We start from the raw sequence: 22,040 nt of genomic DNA, 5'->3' as shown, positions 1-22,040 counted from the left end.
TAGCTGGGACTGTAGGACTCAGTCTTCCATTTGGAGTTTATTTCTGTATTGGATGTAAGGTATGGGGCAAGTCTCTTTTCTTTCTCTTTCTCCCTCCCTCTCTCTCTCTTTCTCTGCATGAGAATATCCAACTGCTCCTGAATTTTGTATAAAAGAGTTTTCCTTCCAAATTTTCTTCCAAATTTTCACACCTTTGTGAAAATCAATTAAGCATATACATAAATAATTGTGTATGCAATTTAGCGAATCAATCAAGCATATAATTGGGGTCTATTTTGAATTCCACTTTGTTCCACTGATCCATGGGTGTGTCCTTTTGCCAGGACCACACTGTCTTGATGACTGTAGCTTTAAAGTAAGTCTTAAAATCAGATGGTAGGAGTCCTCCAAGTCTTTTTTTTTTTTTTTTTTTAAAGAGAGAGAGAGAGAGAGAAAGAGAGAGAATTTTAATATTTATTTTTTTTTTAGTTCTCGGCGGACACATCTTTGTATGTGGTGCTGAGGACTGAACCTGGGCCGCACGCATGCCAGGCGAGCGCGCTACCGCTTGAGCCACATCCCCAGCCCCCTCCAAGTCTTTTTATTGTTTTTTTTTTTTTTCCAAATATATTTTGTCTCTTTCGGCTCCATTGCCTTTTCATGAATTTTAGAATCAGCTTGTCAGTTTCTATGGACATTTCTCCTGAGATTTTTGTTGGAATTGTATTAACTCTCATGTTCATATTAAGTGCAGAGTCCTCCAATCCATAAAAACAGTGTCTCTCTCCATTTATCTAGGTCTTCATTTTCCCTTCTTGGTGTTTTATGGTTTCATATAAAGATCTTGCACATGCTTCGTTAGATTGTACCTAAATATTTTATGGATTTTGTGGCTCTTTTAAATGATTTATTTCAAGTACCTAAGATTTTAATTATTTCATTGTATATTAACCATGTATCTTGTGACCTTGCCAAATTCACTTATTAGTTTTAGTAAATGTTTCATAGATTCTTTGAGATTTTCTTATAGACAATAATGAATGAGAATACAAGCAATTTCATTTCTTCATTTCCAATCTAATTATCTATATATGTGTATATTTATGTGTATATATGTATACAGGTGTACATACTTATATGTTTTGTTTCTTTTTCTTGCCTTATTCCACTGGCTAGGCTCTCTAGTACAATATTGTTAGGAGTAATGTCACTGCATACCCTTGCTTTCTTCTGACCCTCAAGAAAAATATTTAGTATTTCATCATTAATTATGATATTAGTTGTAGGTATTTTATAGATGCTCTTTATAAAATTGAGGAAGATCATTTCTCTCACTAGTTTTCTGAGAATTTTTCATGAACAGAAGTTGAATTTTGTCAAAAAAATCTTGACATCTATTGATGTGACCATATGGTTTTTCTTGTTTAATCTAATGATATGATTAATTGGATTGATTGATTTTTGAATGCTGAATCAGACTTTCATTCCTGGGATAAATCCCACTGGCAAAATGTGTTATTCTTTTTACATTTTGCTGAATTTGACTTTCAAATATTTTACCGAAGATGTTTATGTCCATGTTCACAGGGGAAATTGGTCTGCAGTTTTCTTATAATGTGTTTGTCTTATTTTGGTATCAGGGCAATGTTGACCTCAAAAAGAGTTGGGCCCTGTTCTCCCTGCTCCTTTCTGGAAGAGATTGTGTGTGATTGGCATTTGTTTGGTAGACTTCACCAGAAATGACAGTTAGGCCAAGAGTCAGTTTGTTGTTGGATGATTTTTAATAACAAATTTAATTTCTTTAACATCTATACGGGACCATCTATTTTTTTCTGAGTTTTATAAATTGTCTTTTGCAGAATTTGTCTGTTTCTTCTAAGTGGAAAGTGTATGGTCATAAAATTGCTTATAATATTCCTTCTTGACAACTTGGTATCAGCAGAATGATGTTCTCTGTTTCTTTCCTGATTTGGCAATTTGTGTCTTTTCTCTTTTTTTCCTTTTTCAGTCTAATCATAGACCTGTCAATCATGTCAATCTGTTCTTAAAAGCAGCTTTGCTTTCCTTGATTGTTTCTTCTGTTTCACTCTTGTCTTTACTGTTTCCTTCCTACTTTTGTTTCGAATTCAATTTGCTCCTTTAAAAAAATTTCTTCTTATGAATATTTAGATCATTGATCTTTTTTAATATAAGCATTTAATGCTAAGATTTTTTCTCTATTGTTTTAGCTATATCACACAAAATCAATATATTGTGTTTTAATTTTCATTCAAAATATTTTGCATTAACCTTGGTCTTAGCCCTTCCCCTGTGCTGTGTGGCCCTGGGTGAATGGGATGAGCAGGGATTGCAGGGGCTGAGGGTGAAGAGGGAAAACCACCTGGGACTCCGGGGTTCTGTGTCCAATATCTGGATATCCAGTATTCCACCCTGCCCCAGGCCAACCCCAAGAAGCAGCTCAGAGGAGAGGTGAGCCAGACTCCAGGAGGCCACCTGAATGCTCCTTTCTGGCTCAGCCATCCTCAGCGCAGTCTGCCTGGTATGGCACCAGGCCAACAGATTCCTGAAGCCTGGGCACCTCTCGGACACCAAGGGTCACTCAACTTGTGGTCCCAGAGGGGAGCTAGCACTTCCCAGCCCACAATATTCCCTTCATAGCAGGGAGTACTGTGATTCCTATCCAAGGTCACCCAGCCAGGAGGGTCCAGTGTCAGCAGAGCTGCAGGGCAGGGGTCTTCCCTTTTGACCCACAAAGGTAGCCCCAGAGCTCAGGGCTCACTTGTTGCTGGGTGGAATGAAGCCCAGGGCCCGGGCTGAGCTGTCTGGCTCTGGGGAGAGCTCAGAATTACCTGCTGCTGATTCTCCAGCAAGTTCCTTCCAGTCTAGAACCTGGCCAAGGGGCAAGGATGCTTTTGAGGAGAAATACAAGTCCTGCTCCCACAGTCCACTGTGGCCTGTCCCTGTCCCCTGGGGTTAAGAGGTATCAGGTTCCCAGGGCTGGCTTCCACGCCATGTTTCCCAGGCCCCTCCTGCGTCTCCTGATGCAAGAAGGGAGGCAGGGGGAGTGAGCCGGCTCCTGGGGGTCTGCCCAGGAAGCACAGCTCCCTGGCAGGCATCCTGCTCAGCCCCAGCCCCCAACCCTGCTGGGCCAACGCTGCCCGCCCCATGGGCCCATGACTGCAGGTCCTCACCCAGGGCCCTGGCTGGGGGAAGGGGCTAGCAGGGCCCGGGTCCTGCGCCCCACCCCAGACACTCCCTCCTGGCCTCAAGGTGCACCCTGTAGGCCACACCTGCTGACTCCAAGGTGCAGACGTGGCCGTGACAGCGTGATCCTGTACCACAGCAGCCACACTCAGCTCAAGTGCCTGCCGCCTGCTGCCCACCACCCTCCCCGGGGCTGACCCACTCCCTTGATGCCACCTAAAACCCACAGTCAGCGTGGCCCTCGTCCATCCTCAGCGCTCCTCCGGGAGACCTGCTCTCCAGCCAGGGCTCCTTGGTGCTCATCAGAAACACAACAGCCATGGTTCTGGGCTCTCTCCACTGAGGACTCTCTCACAGTTAACCTGGGACTACTATGGAATGCAGGGACCACACAGGGCCCTCCAGGCAGGAGTGGTGGGCACACCGTCCCTTTTTAGCCCACCCTCTCTTCAGTGGGGGAGGATGGAGATGCAGGAAGGACCAGCAGGAGGAGAAAGAGCCTGGGGGGAGGGGTGTCTAGGGGAGGGGGAGGGGGAAGGGTGTCTAAGGGAGGGTGAGAGGGGGAAGGGGTGTCTGAGGGCAGGGAAGAGGGGGCAGGAGTGTCAGGGCAGGGAAGAGGGGGCAGGGTGTCTAGGGAAGGGGGAGATGGCCAGGGGTGTCTAGGGACAGGGGAGAGGGGCAGGGGCTCTAGGGGAGGGGGACAGGGGACAGGGTGTCCAGGGGAGAGGGAGGGGCCGGGGACACCACATGCATTCCCATCTTTGCCCCTACAGCAGTCCCTTTGCCTCTGCATCCCCCAACCCACCCACCTCCCACCTCCCCAGCCACCTGGGCCCAGGCCATGTCACCCTCTGTTCTCCTGCACACCTGCTGCCCCACCCCAGGCCACTCTTCTGCCCCCAAGGTCTCTCCCAGTCTGGCCAGTCCTCCCCACCTGCCCAGAACCCTCTGGTGCCCGCCCCTTTCGTGCACCTGTGAGTCTCTGGGGCAGCTCCTCCCCAGGTGCCTCCTCCTCTGGAAGCCCTCCTGGATGCCAGGTGGGCTGGGGAGCACCCGTGCCCTGCAGCCCCTCCCTCTGTACTGTCACTGCACGCTGTCTGTCCGCCAGGGAGCACCTGTCCCTGATGTAGGTCAAGGTGGCTCAGAGCCAGTGCTCAGGACGTAGTGGCAAGGTGCAGGCAAGGTGCAGGCAAGGTGCTGGGATGTTGAGAGCCACATCTGAGTCGGAATGGCCCTGGCATTTTGCCAGAAGTGATGGTTGAGAGGCGAGCCATTAAGATGATGATAATTAAGTTAAGCTGTGTATAATTGCTGTGACCGGATGATGCTGGATTGAAACAGGCTGTGTATTCAGTTGTATATAGACCCCTGCTGTCTGCCTTGGGCCCCCGCTACTTTGGAGTTCTCTCAGGGATTCCTGGGGAGTTTGTGTTGGTTGGGGAAGTTCCAGTTTGTGTGTGTGTGTGTGTGTGTGGTGTTCCTGAAAGGGCCACGTGGGTGGCATTCAGGGGAGTTCGGAAATAAAGTTTGTTCCTGCTTGAGTGGCTCGTGATTTGTGCCCAGCCAGACTGAGGCAATTGGTGGCCCGAATGGGGAACGAACTCGCGACTTTGGCGTTATCAGGCACTCTCCAGAGGCCCCTGACTCTGGGAGGGCAGGCCCCACCTCCAGAAGCAAGGCAGGACTCTAGACAGAAAGCTCTGGACACCACCTGGGCACCCACAGACCTGGACACAGTGTGTCCTCAGTGAGCACTTCCCCAGGGTAAGAGCCACATCCTGGGGGGACTGAAGGGCACATGCTGGCCTTAGGAAGGGTGCAGGAGAAGCGTTCCCGACAGGGGCGTCCTTCGCCCAGATACAGAGGTGAGCCAGGCACCATCTGGCAGGCTCAGGAGGGCAGAGGGAGGCACTGGGGCTGGACCCCAAGAGCACTGAGGAGCCATGGAGGGCTTGAAGCAGGGGAGGGCCGTGGTCAAGACAGATGGCTGCTGCAAACCCTGAGCCACATCCCCGTGCCCCTCCCCACCTGCACCCCAGGACGTGCTCCTGCCATTTGGACAGCTGAGGACCGCTGCACTGACAGGTGGCTTCAGGACTGGTCTGGCCCAGTCCACATTTAGAACCAGCGGAACTCCCAGGGTCCCACACCCCTCTCCCCAGAAAGAGCTGACCAAGAAAGGGAGATGTAGCCCAAGACCTGAACCAAGGACAAAGATGGAAATTGTCACCCCGTGCACCTGGCCACTGGCCTGCTGTCACCCCCCCAAAGGCTCCTGGGGCCTCCCCTGGGGTGCAGCTGGAATTCTGGCCCTGGACACAGGTTCTTCCTCCAAAAGCCCCCACCTCGGGTGGCCTGTCTGGGTAGGGATTCCTGCCAGCCAGGCCAGGACCTCTGGGGCAGCTGTGCTGGGAGACCTGGCCCAGCCAGTGTGGCACTAGACGGCCGGACTCCTGCTGAGAAGAGCACATGGGTGTGTCCTGGGCACAGCTCATCCCGACACCATGCTTCTTCCTTCTTTTCCATGTGGCTGCCACACGGCCCCAGTCGCTGGCCACCTGTGCTCCTGGCTGCACTGGTGTGAAGCCCCTTGGCTCTGCTGGAGGAACAGGGAGGTGCAGGGGCCGCTGGGATGCAGGATAGGGAGGGAGGGCAAGGGGCGTGGGGATGCCCTGGGCCTCTGGGTCCTGATCACGGCAGCAGAAGGGGGCGGTCAGGGAGGGTCAGCAGTGGGGGAAGCGCCCCCACCCCACTGTGCTCAGGGGCCACGGTTCCTGTGCCTCTGCTCTGGGCTTTAGTCCCCTGCTCTGGGCTTTGGCCCCTGGCCTCCTGGCCAGGAACTTGGGCCCTGCGTCACCGAGACTCCAGACTGAGCTACCTCCCTCGGGTCTGCTCAGAGGAGGGGTCGCTTGTGATCTCTGCCCCACTGAGGGGAGGGAGCAGGAAGAGCCTCCTGAGCCTGAGGCCAGGTCCAGGCCACCCCTCCACTGCTGCAGGACCGCAGCTCCCACCCTCTGCTGCCACCCCCACCCCCTCCCACCCCTCCCAAAGGGCCAGAGAAAATACCCAGTTAGCACATCCCTGCAGCCATCCTGCTGCCAGGCACACAGCTCCACCCTCTGGTTCTCCACACGCTGAGGTCTCCACCCTGTCCCTCTGTCTGTCTGTCTCCCACCCTCCCTCTCCCCAGCAGCCTCTAATAGCACCAGCCTGGGGGGGAGTGGTGGCCCCGCACGCGCCACAAATCTCCTGTATTATCCCCTCTCCTTTATTTACACCGGGCGCACAGTAGCAATTCAATCTGAAAAAGGGCCGTGTTTTCGGAGGCGTGCGGCCCGAGAAATTGATGTTTGTGTTAATCAATCTTGTAGGAGCCCGCGGGCTCAGAAAGGTGCCACACGAGAGATTTCTTCTACTGATGGATTGGATTCCGAGCAGGGAGGGGTGAGGAGAAAATCAAACACTCTGCATGCCTGAAATCCTGGCGACAGGCAGGGGTCCCCAGTGGCCCCCCAGCTGAGGCACATTTGGGGGTCCTGTGCTCCAGGGCCCCCATCACCCTCTCCTCCTCCCACAGGGAGCCAGGCTGGGGGCCGGGACTCCCATGCCAGCCGTGGGGCTTGGGGGTCACCCTGTCTAGAAGGTCTGGGGACACTCCAATCTTGCCCCACTGCCTTCTGCTGCCCATCTGGGAGGCCCAACCCTCCAGAGGCTCCGGGGCCCTACCCTGAGGACCTGTGTGGCCCAGGGCCTGCACCGGGAGACAGGGCTCTGGGCAGAGCCCCACCAGAGTATCTGGGCTCCGCCTGCAGCAGCCTGTCTGCTGGCCCGGCCGGTGGAAATGAGGTTGGCACACAGGTACAGAGTCGGCGTGTCACCCCCGTCGCCAGCAGCACACCAGGAGGGCTCATTGCTGCCGCAAGCCAGGCCCAGCCTCTGCTGGCCTCCTGGCCAGGCCCCAGGAGAGCCGGAGGTGGCAGGGACCCAGAACAAGCCCCTGTGTATTCACAGGGGCTCACAGGGGACCCAGGGGCTGGCACTGCCTCAGGGGCAGGGTTGGGCAGACAGTGCTCCCCAGACACATTTCGCAGGAGAACACCGAGTCCATCCCCAGCAGGAGAATGGAGGGGAACCTGAGCCAGGGCCTCAGGCCCACCGTCCTCTGCAGTCCAAGGACCCGGTGCCAGACGAGTGTGTCACCCAGACAGGAGGACTGAGCCCAGGCGTCCCTGGGGGATCGGCCATCCAGCCACTGCCTCGATGGAGGCAGTCCCGACACCGGGGAGGGGATTGTGCCCAGACCCCCGGGGCCGCTCGAGGTCCCTTCCTTCACGGGCAGCCCCTGCGCCGGCTTCCAGGAAGGCCGGCCATCAGCAGCTCCCACACAGACACGCCCCTTCCATCCGTCCCAGGCATCCTGGTTCAGCTCCTGCTGTGTGCAAGTGGCTAAATCCTCCATGCCTGGCACAGGGCTTGCAGTGTGACCCGTCCCTGGTGTCATTCTGCCCCAGAGGCAGCGCCTACAGGTGGGGCTGACCACACCTCAACAGTGAGGGGCTGCCGGCCGAGGTGGGGAGCCCCCATGGCTGCTGGCCCCTCTCCCAAGAGGCCTGGTCGGCAGCAGAGCTGTGGTCTGGGGCAGAAGGCGCCAGGACAGGAGCAGGAAAAGGGACTCCCCCCGCTGGCCTCCCGCTCACTCGGCTGGGCCTCAGCTCTCCACCTGTAAAACAGGTCTGAAGAGCGAATCATTTTGGCTGCCACCCAGGGCACCTGGGGTGTGGCCTTCCCAGGGCAACCTGGCCTCCACCCACTCTGCTGTTATGCACTGTGAATGGCCCAGGGAACCCTGTCCCTTGAGGGACCCGGTGGCCTCAGGCAAGTGATCTTGGGGTGGCCCACAGCTGTCGTCCCAGCTACTGGGAGGCTGGGGCAAGAGGATCGCCACAGCTTGACACCAGCCCAGGCAGCGCAGCAGGACGCATCTCCGCAAAACAAGACAGGTGCTGGGCGCTGTCCGGGCACTCACGCTGCCCCGGCTCCTGCAGGAGATGCTCTGGGACACCCGGAGGGCAGCACCCAGCAAGGCGGCAGGCAGCAGGGCAGAGCCCGAGGTGTTCTAGGAAGGTCAGACTCCGCCCTCCTCCTGCACCCACCCGTCCTGTCCCTCAGCCAAGCCCAGCCCTGGCTCTGCAGCGCCCGTCCTCTCCAGAGAACAGCCGCCACCTGCTCAACCACGCGCCACAAGAGCCACACCATTCAAAGCTCCCAGCGTGCACCCCGGCCAGACACCACCGAAGGGCAACTGGGCCCTGCTCATAAAATACTGAGGGATCAGAGCGAATCCCAAAGCGGAGCCGAAGGGGAGAAGGCCGACCGGGGACACCTGCAGAGGGGAGCCGGACGCCGAGGGGACGCCCTCGCACTCCGTCCCCAGCAAAGCCAGGATACTCGCCAGGCCCACTCAGACCACCCGCTGGGAAATCCCAAAGGTAAAGAGGTACAGCCCTCTCCCACCCCTGCCACAGTGGTAATGCTCCATGACAGTCCCTAAGCGGGATGAGGAGGGAGGTGTCTAGCCTCTGGGCCGCCGAGAAGGGAGCACTGCCAACCTTGCCCACAGATGGACAGGCCTGAGGACGGCCACCCCACTCCGCGCCCCTGCTGGGGAGGCCGGGTCAGTGGAGGGACATTCAGGACAGCCCATCCACGGGAGCCTCCCCACCTCTGGAGACCTTGGGGACTCTAGGTCACGTCGCAGATCTCACCTTGGAAGGCACGGAACAGGCAGCAGGGAGCAGTGGGGGCAAGCCCCGGGGACAGCACCGCATCCCACAGCACATTCACATGACATAGTGCCACACCTGTGCCACATACACCATGTCACCCGCCACGTCACGTGCCACACAAACCACGACACGTGCCACACACCAAGGCCACACACACACACATCCATACATGACGTCACGTGCCACATGCTTACACCACACCCCCACAAGGGCGGCTCCAGGCTCACCCGGGGGCGCCAGGCAGCACACCGTCCTCCTGTCACCCCTCGCTCTTCCTCTTCTGAGCACTGGTCTCTCTTGGACTCTTTCATGATAATAAAACTAAAAATTACTGCTTTTCAAAAACCCCACGGTGCCTGGACAAGGGCTGTAGGAAAGCTCCTGGGTCATGTCACAAATCCCACAGATGTTCAGGACCTGCTGCCCGTCCCCAGCCTCGGTCCTCACCTGCCATGGGTGCTGACGCCCAAGGGTCACCGCCATCTTGGGGCAGAATGGGAGCCCTGGCACGGCCACTGTGAGCCAGCCCACCACCCCCTCAGCTAGGGACCATGGCTGAGGCCACCTGATGAACTACTGCCCACCACAGGGACCAGGCGCCCTCCACACCAGTTGGACAGGCCTAGGAGACACAACGCAGGCTGTGCCCAGGACCCAGAGGACACAGGCCTGAAGGGGGCACAGTGGCGAGGCTCTGGCCAGAACCCCGCCCTAGCCCCTCTGCTGTGGGGACCTGCTCCCCCTCGCCTGGGCCTCTCCAGGTGCCCACCTGCTCCAGGGCCCCTGCCTCCGGTACCCGTCAGCCCTTCTGTCCTCCCCCTCTGTCTCCTCAGCTCCCTCCCACACCCCTACTGGGACTCTGCCTGAGCCAGGCCCTGCTGAGGACCTCAGGCCCCACAATGAACAGAGGAGGCCCCCAGTGAGGGGACAGGTCACCAAGAGGTGGCTGTAGAGACAGAGACAACCAGGGGCAGGAACAGGATCTGGTGGGGAGCCGGGGTGTGGAAGGAGTGGCCAGGGAAGGCCCCCAGCCCAGCGGTGAGAAGTGGGGAGTGGGTAACGGTTCCCAGCCACTGGGCCAGAAGCCATCCAGGAAGCAGCATGTGGAGCTGAGGCCCCAGGGGTGGTGGACACATCCCATGGGCTGATATGTCCCCTGGAAACCACAAGGGTGACCTTACTTGGAAAAAGTGTCCTTGCAAATGGGATTAGGTAGAGGACTTTGAGATGAGATCAGCCGTAAACCCAAGGACAGGTGTCCTATGAGACAGCAGGGGAAACAGGCAGGGGCCACGGGAAGGCAGAGTGGACCACGCACACCCAGGCCAGGGAGCACGGGGGCCACAAGGGAGAGGTGGCCACCTGGAGAGGTGGGAATGACCCTGCCCTGAGCCTCAGCGGGGAGCAAACCCCTTGAGGCCTCCAGGCCTGGGAGAGAGTCAATTCCTTCTGCTTGGAAACCCGGGAGCTTCTCGGGCCCTCCGGGCGGAGCAGGGATTCAGCCTGGGAGGCAGCATCAGAGCCAGGCTGCTGCCTTGGCCAGAGTGTGGCGAGCCCAGCCAGCCCTCCTGCCTGCGCTCCAGGCTCCCCCAGGCCCCTCGTCCAGCCCAGGCCCCTCGTCGGGAGCACTGCGGCCCAGCCCTGGGGTCTCCCGGGTGGACTGGGCCCAGCGTGGTGCCTGCAGGGAACCGTGGACATGAGCAGGCTCCAGCTCGGCAGAACCAGAAATAGCAGAGTTTCCCAGGCCACGGGACAAGGCCACGGTCACTGGGTCAGGGTCAGGACACTCAGGAGACCAAGAATGGACTAGCCGCAGAAAGCACCAGGCCTCCAGTGGGCCACCACCCCTGCCACCACAGCACCTCACTGCTCACAGGAAGCCCAGCTTGGGACCAGCCCCACCCCCACTCTGGTGCCCTGCGCAGCCTCCTCCTCTGGGAACAGGCCTCAGGGGCAAGCAGGCATCTTGCCGGCCGCCTCAAGTGGCCAGCCCCTGGCCACCATGACACCGAGTGGACGGGAAGTGGGGACACCTCAAGGGGCACCCCTCCACACCACGTGCAGGCAGTAAAGGGCCAGGCTGCCTTGTCCCCACCCCAGGGTGACCTGAGAAGCCTGCTTGCTGTGGGAGCCCGCCTCACTCCCCTAGGCCTCCCGTGTACCCTCAGCCTGGGCCCAGGCCTCCGGAGCTGGCCCCGAGTCCCAACCCCCACTCCCGCCCCACTCCCAGCCCAGAGGCCCTGCAGGGCGGGAGGCCGGCTGGACGGCAGCAGGCTGCGTGGCCGGCCACAGCGCCCTCCGCCTCCACAGTAGCACCTGGGACGGCAAGACGGTGGCCAGTGCTCTCAGCCAGCTCAGGCCAGCCCCCATGCACTCCCAATGAGCAGGCGTCCCCTGGACACAGGGGCTTCACAGCTGCCGCTGGCCAAGGGCCTCCTGCCCAGGGCACTACATCCCTCAACGGCCCACAAGGTGGGCACTGCCATCCCCACTCCTCAGCAGAGGGGTCCAGGGCGGGGCTCGCGGGAGGCCCACAGAGCTCCTGCAGGGTGACGCCAGCCTCCTGGCAGCCAGCTGGCTGGTCTCAGCCGATGCCCACCCACAGAGAGCCTGCCCAGCCCTGCTCGGGGACAGACAGGCAGGCAGGCAGAGACGGGCCACCTCCGGACTCTCCACAGGCAGCTGCCACCGCACAACCTCCAGGGCCAAGTTGCAGGCGCCCAACGGAAGCTGGGGAGGGCGGCCGAACACTCCTGAGAGCCCGCTGCAGGCTGCCCCAGGATGGCAAGTGAGTTCCCAGTGCATTAGCCATGCTGGGCCGGGTTCTGGCTCCCCGCAGACCTGGTCACCAACTGGGTCCTGTCAAAATCAGGGGCGGGGCTGGCCTGGCCTTTGCTGTCACCAGAGCTGCCTTCAAATCCTTCCTCAGGACTGGCTGGGGTCCTCTCCGAACTTCAGCTGTCTCCTCTGTCATGAGTAGAAGGCAGCGGCCCTCTCCCCAGGGCCAGAAATGCCAAGCAGCAGGCACCAGGAGGGGGCTTTGGTTGGCAGAGGCTGGCACCACCCCTGCTTCCCCAACCAATTCCGCATGGTGGCACTTCTGAACTGATCTTTGAGGGTGGGTGCTGGTGGCCAAGGGAAGGAGCCTGGTGCTGTGTTGGCAGGCGATCCTTCCCACGGGGTGGGCCTTCTCGGGGTGAGTGCTCATCAGGAAGCTGACGGCTCCACCTGGAAGACCCAGAGCTGCCCTGGGCTCACCTGCGCCCTGGAGCTGGGCCCGGACGCCACCAAGGGACAGCAACCTCATGGGCACTGCGGCCTGAGATAGAAGGTGGCACAGGCACTCGGCAGACATCAAGGGCCAGAGGGCATCCCCACCAGAACCATGGCCTTTCCCTACCCACAAGCACAGGGCCGTGTGGAGGCACGAGCCTGGGGTGGCACCGAGTGGCACCCCGGCTGGCCAAGACCTCAGCTCGGTCTCGGGTCTCAGGGCCACTCCCAAGAAGGCTCCACTGACCTCTCCGGCCTTGAGGAATGACCCCCTCGGCCAGCAGGCAGCCAGGCATCGCCCTTGCTCAGGCTGTGACCCCTGCTGGGGGTCCAGGCAGCTTCCACAGGGAAGGACTAGCCTCCATCTGCCAGGAGGCCAGCCTCCCCAAGTCCCCACCTGACACAGGTCTCTGGGCCCAGTGCTCCTTTCAAAGCTGCGCCTGCTGCCGAGGGTCCGGCACAGGCTGGCCAGGCTCTCAGGCAGGGCTCCCGGCCCCCCGCTCGTCACCCGCCTCCTCACTCCCTGGGGCCCAGGCCAGGAGTTAGCCTGTCCACGCTCTGGGCTTCTCGCTCCCTTGTGGTGTCATGGCCCACTCCCCAGATGACTGCGCACCATCCCTCAGCCCCCCAGGAACCCTGAGGGTCCACAGGAACTAGACACTCAGTCCCGCCCCCATCTGGCCTTCCCACCCTCCAGTCCCATCTGGGCCTCTGGAAGGGGGGAGAAGTCATCCCCCCGCCTATCCCCAGCCCACATCCACAAACACCTGTGGAAACAACTGAGTAAGAGAGAATTAGGCCAGGCCCGGTGGCACATACCTGTAATCCCAGCAGCTCCGGAGGCTGAGGTAGGAGAATCGCAAGTTCAAAGCCAGCCTCAGCAAAAGCAAGGCGCTAAGCAACTCAGCGAGAGCCTGTCTCTAAATAAAATACAAAAAAAGGGCTGGGGATGGCCTCTTCCACAAATGGTGCTGGGAAAGCTGGAAATCCACATGTAACAAAATGAAATCAAATCCCTATCTCTCACCATGCACAAAACTCAACTCAAGGACCTGGGAATTAAACCAGAGACCTTGTGCCTAATGGAAGGAAAAGTAGGCCCCAATCTCCATCATATCAGATTAGGCCCCAACTTCCTTAATACGACTCCTATAGCACAAGAATTAAAACCAAGAATCAAGAAATGGGATGGATTCAAACTAAAAAGCTTCTTCTCAGCAAAAGAAAGTGAGGTGAAGAGGAAGCTTACAGATGGGAGCAAATCTTAACCACACGCACATCAGATAGAGCACTAATTTCTAGGATACATAAAGCACTCAAAAACCTGAACACCAAAAAACCTATTAGCCCAATCAATAAATGGGCCAAGGACCTGAACAGACACTTCTCAGAAGATGTTGTACAATCAATCAACAAACATATGAAAAAATGTTCATCATCTCTAGCAATTAGAGAAATGCACTAAGACCCTCCCACTCCAGTCAGAATGGAGCTATCAAGAATATAAACAACAGGGCTGGGGTTGTGGCTCAGCGGTAGGGCGCTCGCCTTGCATGCGCAAGGCCCTGGGTTCGACCCTCAGAACCACATAAAAATAAAGTTATATTAAAAAAGAATAAAACAACAATAAGTGTTGGCGAGGATGTGGGAAAAAGGCACACTCACACACTGCTGGTGGGACTGCAAATTGGGAAAGCACCATGGAGAGTCCTTGGAAATCTGGGAATGGAACCACCATCTGACCCAGCTATCCCTCTCCTTGGACTATTCCCAAAGGACTTAAAGACAGCACACTACAGGGACCCAGCCACATCAATGTTACAGCAGCACAGTTCACAACAGCTAAACTGTGGAGCCAACCTAGAGGCCCTTCAGTAGACGAAAGGATTAAAAAATGTGGCAAATACACACAATGGAATATTACTCATCAATAAAAGAGAATAAAATCATGGCATCTGCAGGTAAATGGATGGCGTTGGAGAAGATAATGCTGAGTGAAGTTAGCCAGTCCCAAAAACCAAAGGCGGAATATTTTCTTTGATATGAGGAGGCTGACTCATAACGGCGATGGGGGGAGCATGGGAGGAAGGGAGGGACTTTAGATAGGGCAAGGGGGAGGGAGGGGAAAGGAGCGGGCAAAGGGGTAGTAATGACAGTGGGATGAGTTAGACATCATTCCCCAAGTACGTGTGTGAAGACCCGAGTGGTGTGAAAATACTTGTGTACAATCACTGACTTGAAACACTGTGCTCGGTATGTATAATATGAAAGGGATTGCATTCTGCCATCATGTATAACAAATCAGATTAAATAAAATTTAATTTTAAAAAAGAAATATTTAAAAAAAGGGGGCTGGGGATGTGGCTCAATAGTTGAGTGCTCCTGAGTTCAATCCCCAATATGCCCCCACAAAAAAAGAAAGAAACTTCCTTGACTTAATTAGGGGCCTTATAAGGAGCCTGTAGCTGGGGCGGGGTGTAGCTCAGTGGCAGAGGCCCTGTCTAGCGTGGCAAGGCCCTGTGCTGGATGCCAACACTGCCAAAGAAGAGAGGGCCCGTGGCTGCTTCATAGTGCATGAAATCCAAACACTAATAAAACTGGATTATAGCTGGCCGTGGTGCACGCCCGTAATCCCAGAGGCACAGGTACCTGAGACAGGAGGATCTTGAGTTCAAAGCCAGCCTCAGCAAAAGTGAGGTGCTAAGCAATTCAGTGAGACCCTGTCTCTAAATAAAATACAAAATAGTGCTGGGATGTGGCTCAGTGGCTGAGTGCCCCTGAGTTCAATCCACGGTACAAAAAAAAGAGAGAGAGAGAGAGACAGACTGAGAATTACAGCAGGACTCCTCCTCCAGGCCATCCCTAGGATCTATGACCAGCCAGACAGTGGGCAGCCCTGAGAAGGTTCTGGAACAGCTCTGGGCCATCCCGTGTAGGCATAGAACATGTATCTGATCCAGCATGGTCCTGCAGCCCAGGCTCTGTCCCCCCACCCCACCGCCCCACCCCCTGGCCCTCAGGATGCTCCCAAGGAGCTGGTCACAAGATGTTCACATCCCAGAGGGAGGGCAGCCCCAGTGCTGGGTCCACACAGGGTTTCCGGTCTAGCAGCATCAGGGGCCAGCCAGGGCAGCACCGAGCACTCTAGAGGCAGCTGGGTCAGGCAAGAAGGCCTCCAGTCAAACGCTGGCCCTGGGAATGCTCCGTCCCCTCATCCCCACCGCACGTCCAGGGGTCAGCGGTCACTTTATTAATAGAGGTCCCTGAGGACGGGCCTCATCCCCTGGATGGTCGCCATCCTCCCTTCCTACAGTAGCAGAAAGGCCGCCCCTGTGCAGGCTTGGCCAGCGGCCCAGGGGCATCCCTCAGAGGGAGTGCAGCCTCAGCCACCACCCTGCCCGGGGCCTGCAGACGCTGCAGGAAAGGACAGGCAGGACTCCAGGACCCAGCCAGGGGCCCTCCTCCACAGCCCTGCGGGGCAAAGCACGTGGGGAAGGACTGCAGGGACAGTGAGCAGGGCCTGGCGCCAGCGTGAAGGGGGATGGCCTGTGCTGAGCCGCTGGCCCTCGATACACAGAGCAGTCCGGGAAGTCACTTGCCAAAAGGCCTGTCCAGCCTCCCTGCTCTGCCCAGCTCTGCCACGCCATGCCACGCAGAACGTGGAGCAGAGAGAACAGCTCACCTGCTGTCCTTCCCAGCCTCCTGGCCAGGGCATCTGAGCCCCTCACTGCCAGAAGACAGGAACAGAGAAGCCACAGTGCCAGGAACGACCCCGGTCCACAGAAACGCAGCCCCTGAGCCAGGGAGGAGCTGGTGCCGAGGGTCTGGCTCCCGTGGGTCCAGGTCCTCTGCTGTGACACAGACAAAGTGGACCTCTGACAGAGCCAGGGAGAGGAGGTGGGGGCACTGCCGGCTCTCACCAGGAACCCTGCAGGTGGGCCACCTCCAGGCCACTGAGGCGCCTCCCAGCACCCCACCAGCCCAAGGTCACCTTAAGGCATCCCATAAACACTCTTGTAAGCACCGGTTCCTCTCTAGGAAATGAGCCAGCCACGGCCAGGCTCTGCTGAGCCCTCCCCATGACCAAGCCGAGGTGGCTACTTGCAGCTCTGTGGTCAGACCAAGGCACAGAGTGACCAGGCCACTCGCCTAAGCCCATACAGAGGCCAGACAGTCAGCCCCGCCCAGGGGGCTGAGGCCTGGAGGTCGGGAGCCACACGGCTCCTTGCCCAGGGCCTTGCTGCCTGGCTGACCCAGCACCTCGGAACTCTGAGCGGCACCATCCCGCCCCCTGGTGGTGGCTTCGAGAATCACCCAGCGGGGCACCGCAGGAGAGGAGTCCCTGTGGCCCACAGTGGATGCCCACATATTAATGCCCAGAGGCCTGACACTGAAACCCCACTGCCCTGGGCTCTTCCCAAGGAGATGACCGCAAAGGCCAGGGATAGGAACCACTACCCAGGTAGCCCACCAGTCCCTGTAGGGCCCACAGCCACCAACTCCAAAGGGTGCTGGTTCAGTGTGGTGGCCTTCACAGTGGCCTTGAAGCTGACCCTGTGGGCCCCAACAGTCACTCCAGAAAGCTCATGATGGCCCCAGGAGGGACCCAGGTCACCAAGGCCTTCCATTTCAGAGGCAGTGGGTCCCTGATGCCATTCCAGCGCCTGTTGTTACCCTGACTCTACTGCCCCAGAGCCTCCCAGGAGCTCAGAAAGGCCAGCTGTGGTGGAGGTCTGTGCGCTGGAGGCGGGCAGCAGGGGCCAGGCTGCCCTACAACACCCTGGCCCTCGCCCCACAGACACTGCCAGGAAGCTTGTCTCCCAGAGAAACCCCTCCACCTCAGCTCTGCAGGGCTGATCTGCAGACGCCCCCACTGTCTCTCCTCTCTGGTGCCCTCCTTCCTATGGCACCCACAGCTTCCTGCTGCAAAGGGCAGGCCCACCTGGCCATCCAGAGAGCCGGGAAAAGGAAACGGACACATCCAGGTGCCCAAACTGGCCTCAGACTTTCAAACAGCTGCCTGGGTCCTGATTCACCGCCTTCCCCAGATCCAGGGCAGGGAATTCATCCCAGGCCTGAGAAATGCAGGCTCCCCAAAACCCCGGGGGCTTGGATATGAGGCTGTAACCAGGCTGAAGCAGCCTTTGTTCCGAACGGTGTGGATGGACCCCTGCCTGAAGCCAAGCATTTGATGCTTGTCCAAGAGCACTTCCCAGGGCCCAGGGACATCCTAAAACAGGGCTGGGTTCTGGCAGTATGCCAGATGGTGCCCTGTGACCTCTGGCCAGGATTAGGCCAAGGTAAAGCCATCAGCCTTCCTGCCTGCCTCTGGCCCCCCTCTTCCTCTCATGGCCCTCCTTCCCTGAGCCCAACGTTCTCCAGACACTGACTTCCTAGAACACAGAACTCAATCCACCAGGCTAGGAACGCACTGGCCTCAATGGGACTAACTGCGCTCACCCCCAGGCCTGGTTTCCACCAGCCCACCACCCTTCCTTACAGAGAAAGGGATTCTGCAATTTTATCTAACACAGAATTCATCAGTTTTCCTCCCTTTTCCCATGGGCATCTCAAGGGACAAGTGGCCACTAGTTGTTGGGGAAAGCTGCTTTGTGGGCAAATGACAAAAGTGCCCCTCCTATTATGAAGCAGCAGAGTTTAGAGAATAAACGCACAGGACCTGACACCACTTGTGGCCTCGGGTGAAATAATGTTTTAGTGAAGCCCGTTCTCTGAAACCCTTGGGACATGCACTAAAAAAGTCATCACTGATAGTTCACCCAAGATTCCAGTTACACTGGGCACCTTGGGTTCTACCTAGTGACCCTACCAGTGACAGCTGAAAGGAAAGGTGAGCACAGGCTGGGCTCCTCCAGGTCTGTATGCTAACCCTTGCCAACCCCTCTCCATTCCCAGCTCCTAGGAGCAGGCTAGCTGGGTCCCCAACCCGACCTCCCCAGTGACAACTTGCCAGGTGCCCCTAGGAGGTTCCTCTCCTCTGTGTGCCTGCGTGTATGGAAAGTGCAAGTGAGCAAGGTGACCTCACCTTTTCTTACTTCTAGAACTTTCTCTGTAGCTCCTGATTTAACATAGAAGCCTTTGAGGATGCCCTTGGGAGGAGACTCAGCAAGGAACCTTCTTGATAACTCAGGAAATGCAGAGCAAATCCCATAGCGAACACTCGGATGGTACCATCTGTGCTTCCACCCCAGGCTACATGGACACGGGTGCAAGGGCCTTCCTAGTGTGCCTCCTCCTTCCTGGGGTGGAGCTGCGGAGGCCAGCATGCAGGCTGAGGTGGTGATCCCCATCCTGATGGGGCATGTGTTCAACAAGGCACTGGGATCAGAGTGGTGGTCAACAGGACCCAAGGCAAAGCACGAGGCCTAGCAGCACCAGGGACACAGGAAATGCTGCCTCAGTGAATGCAGCCAACAAACAGCCCACCGCTCACCAGTCTGCAGGGATCTCAGGAAAGGGCGGTGGCCTGCCAGGGACTTCCAGTCTGGTCCTGACTCTGCAAAGACCCTCGGCTGTCTTCCTCCATCCTGAGTCACTCTTGCTAAGTCCACAGATGAAAACTCCCCACCTGCACCCAAACACAGGCTGCCATGAAGCAGGACCCCAGGCTTCATGCCCACAGATCCCTGGGCCTGATACCTGCATCCAACTGGGAGCAAGAGCGTGTATTTTAACAATCCCAGTGTTGGGAGGGGCCTGGTCTGGCCTTCAGGAGGACCCAGCTGCCCCCTCACACTCCAAACAATCAGAGACCATGAACTTGCAGACTGAGGAAAGAGCAAGCCCTGCGCCTAACACAGCCTCCCGAGTGCAGGGCTACAGCCAAAGCCACCAGCTGTGAGCCATGACACAGGGAAGCTGACAGACAGGAGAGGAGCAGACTGTCCGACCAGCTCCTGCCCACAGCAGGGAGCTGTCGCTGTTGGCCTGTGGTCTCCTCCTTGGGACACCCTCTTTCTGATGGGGCTGGGGGCCAAGTCAGAGAACACCTGGGTGGGACCTCCCTGGCCTCGCACCCAGGTGGTGCCCAGGCCTGTGCGGGGTCTACTGCCCACCCTCGCCCTAGCTGCAACCCCTCCCCAGCCACGACAGTGGTCAGGGCAGGACCTGGCAGTGCTGAGGGCCGAGGGCATCCCTCTTAACCTCACCAGGCCACTGGGAGCCCCAAGGCGAAGTTAGGGCTTAGCATTTTCACCCCCCGGGCCTCCGGGTAAGATGGCAGAGTTCAGGGTCTGGAACAAACGGAGGCCAGGTGAATGTGACCAGGACAAATGCGACTGCAGGCAGGTGGCCAGGGTGTGAGGGCTGCCGGTCCCCAGGCCGCAGGTCCCTGCGGACTCTGGGGCCCGCTCCAACCTCTCCTTCCGCGGCCTGAGGGCTGCGTGCCGCTCCCGCGGGCTGCCTCCCCCGCGGCCCTGCCCTCCGCTGCCCCTGCTCCCCGCGCTCGCCCAGCTCCCCGGCCGGGCACCCGGGGCCGAGGCGCGGCCGCCCTGCCCTCTGCGCGGTGCCCACACGGGCACGCCTGGCGCTGCGTCCTCCCGGCGCTCGGGCCACTCCGGGCCGTCTCCAGGGGAGGAGGCGGGGGTGCGCGTGTGCACACGGCCTGCGGGAGTGCGCGTGCGGACACGAGCGCACGCGTGGACACACCGTCGTGGTGTGACGATGAGGCTGGCGCCGCCTGGCCGTTTGAGCTCACTGGCTTTTTTTCAGAAAAGAACTGAGCCTGAGCGCCTCGCGCAGGAACGACAGCCGGATGCCGGTCTGCAGCGCCGCACCGGCATCCCGGCCCGGAAGAGAGCGGGCGAGCCAGAGGCGGTGCGAGCTCTGGGATTCGAACCCTCAGCCAAAGGCGGAGCGGCATGGCGCAGGCGCGGACCTGAGCGGAAGCGCAGAGCAGGCGCAGCACCCACAGTTCCGCGCGTGGGCCGCGTCCGGAAGTCCGATGCGGGGAATCTCCGATCCTCGTCCTCTGATTCGTTACCCGCCATTTCCACTTCCGCAGACAATTCGGTTCCTCTTCCCGCCGTCCGCGAGACGTGTACCCATCCGTAGGAAGTGCGCGCCCGCCCTGTTTTGTTTCCGGGGGAGTAGGCTTCTTAGAAAGACACCCGTGACTTCCGGTGTTCCCCTTATCCTGATTGGCTGGATTTATGAATTCATTAAAGCATAGGAAAAAAAATCTGCTCCCTTCTTATTCAAATTAATAAAGGCGATCAAATGTAGTAGTGGTGACTCAATAGTCAAAGAGTTGTGACCACCTGTGGCTGCTACTGATAGCGAACAGAAAGTCGCCATTATCAAAAGGTGTGCAGGAAAGTGGTCCTTAAATAGCCACCTCCCGCAATTCCAAGCGTGTTGTATGAAAGGAGAGAAGGTTAGCACTCCCCTTGACAAGGATGGAAGAGGCCCTCGGGCCTGACAACACGCATACGGTTAAGGCATTGCCACCTACTTCGTGGCATCTAACCATCGTTTTTTTTTTTTTTCTTTTCTTCTCCACCCCGCCCCCCGTGGTCCGGGATGGAAAGGCACCTGGTACCGTGCCTGCGTGTCGCGGGCGGGTCCAGGAGTGTCCGCAAGTGCGTTAAAGCACAGGACAACTGAGAGTCAGAGCGTCAGATCCTGACGTTCTAGGGTGGGACAGTGTAGGGATAGTCACGCTCACAGGACAAACTCTGACCTCCAGGGAACAGCAGCAGAGGACGGGACATGAGGGCTGCAGTGATTTTGGCAGGGGAGACAGGATCTGGTTAAGTTGATCAGTTGGCCTCAGGCACGCGCCACCACACCAGGCCTCCCTCTCTCCACTGCTCTGTCTGAAAGCTTCTGTAATAGTGACTACATTTAAGACATCCCAAATTGTTAGCAATGGTAGAAATTTGAGTTATTTATCATCTTCCCCGCCCCCCGCCTTTTTTTTAAGTTATAGTTGGACACAAAGGTATTTACCTTTTTTCTTTTTTTTGGATGGAACCCAGGGCCTCACACCTGCAGGCTAGCTCTCCACCACTGAGCCACAATCCCAGCCCCCAGCTTTACACTCTTAATGTCAATAATTAACACAAATATCTAACTTCCACAATAATAGGTTATTTTTTAAAACCATGCAAAGCACACTGGGAGACACTGATCAGTCTGAGGGCCAATGTCAAGGACCGTCACCCTCCTCATCTTTACTACATTGTGAGTTAGAAATTTAGGCCATTTTGTGCACCCCTGGTGCTTGCTGGACCCACAACTTGTTGAGATTTGTTTTGTTACTGAGGACTTAACCCCAGTGTGCTTTACCACAGAACTACATTCCAGCCCTTTTCAGTTTAGTTTTTACTATATTGCCGCCGCTGCCCTCCAACTTGCAATCCTCCTGCCTCAGCCTCCAATCACTGGGTGTACAGTTGGGGCCACAATGCCCCACTGGGAGGACTTCTAAACCTCACACCTCTGAAGGCCACCATCAAAGCTTTTTTTTTTTTTTTAAAGTGTGTGGGTGGGGTGCTGGGGATTGAACCCAGAGCCTTGTGCATGCAAGGCAAGCACTCTACCAACTGAGCTATGTTCCCAGCTTTTTGCTGGCTGTTTAAATGGCATTTCTGGGACTGAAGTGAGCACAAGCTGTTTTCTAAATCAGCTAGTTCTTCACATGGTGGCAACACCTTCACTAGCCTGTGTGAGCAGAATAAGATGATCCAGATTCAGCTCACCCAAAAGATGGAGAGCCACAGTACCTACACCCAGCCGGGCGCTGTTCCCCACTGTCTGGACACCAGAATGTGTCCC

The 22,040-nt window shown here is 57.3% G+C and overlaps 1 non-coding gene across 1 annotated transcript; it reads left to right on the top strand.

Moving 5' to 3' along the window:
* Positions 1-20,615: 20,615 nt before the first annotated feature.
* LOC114100860 (U6atac minor spliceosomal RNA) lies at positions 20,616-20,741 on the top strand. The gene has a single exon (XR_003584154.1). It is a non-coding gene; the product is annotated as a U6atac minor spliceosomal RNA (small nuclear RNA).
* The last annotated feature ends 1,299 nt before the right edge of the window (positions 20,742-22,040 follow it).

Source organism: Marmota flaviventris, chromosome 13 (genome assembly GCF_047511675.1).
Source record: "Marmota flaviventris isolate mMarFla1 chromosome 13, mMarFla1.hap1, whole genome shotgun sequence".
NCBI lineage: Eukaryota > Metazoa > Chordata > Mammalia > Rodentia > Sciuridae > Marmota > Marmota flaviventris.
This window is presented reverse-complemented; position numbering and strand designations above follow the sequence as displayed.